Source organism: Salmo salar, unplaced genomic scaffold, assembly GCF_965601325.2.
Source record: "Salmo salar unplaced genomic scaffold, fSalSal1 ptg000206l, whole genome shotgun sequence".
In the NCBI taxonomy this organism is placed as follows: Eukaryota; Metazoa; Chordata; class Actinopteri; order Salmoniformes; family Salmonidae; genus Salmo; species Salmo salar.
In genome coordinates, this window is record NW_027675329.1 from 2,630,001 (window position 1) to 2,630,455 (window position 455).

Consider the following 455-nt stretch of genomic DNA (forward strand, 5'->3'; position numbering starts at 1 on the left):
AGGGTCCACATAGATACTAGTCATGCTGGTGTAGTCTATAGCTGAGCTGGTTAAACTGTAGTAGGGTCCACATAGATACTAGTCATGCTGGTGTAGTCTATAGCTGAGCTGGTTAAACTGTAGTAGGGTCCACATAGATACTAGTCACGCTGGTGTAGTCTATAGCTGAGCTGGTTAAACTGTAGTAGGGTCCACATAGATACTAGTCACGCTGGTGTAGTCTATAGCTGAGCTGGTTAAACTGTAGTAGGGTCCACATAGATACTAGTCATGCTGGTGTAGTCTATAGCTGAGCTGGTTAAACTGTAGTAGGGTCCACATAGATACTAGTCATGCTGGTGTAGTCTATAGCTGAGCTGGTTAAACTGTAGTAGGGTCCACATAGATACTAGTCATGCTGGTGTAGTCTATAGCTGAGCTGGTTAAACTGTAGTAGGGTCCACATAGATACTAGT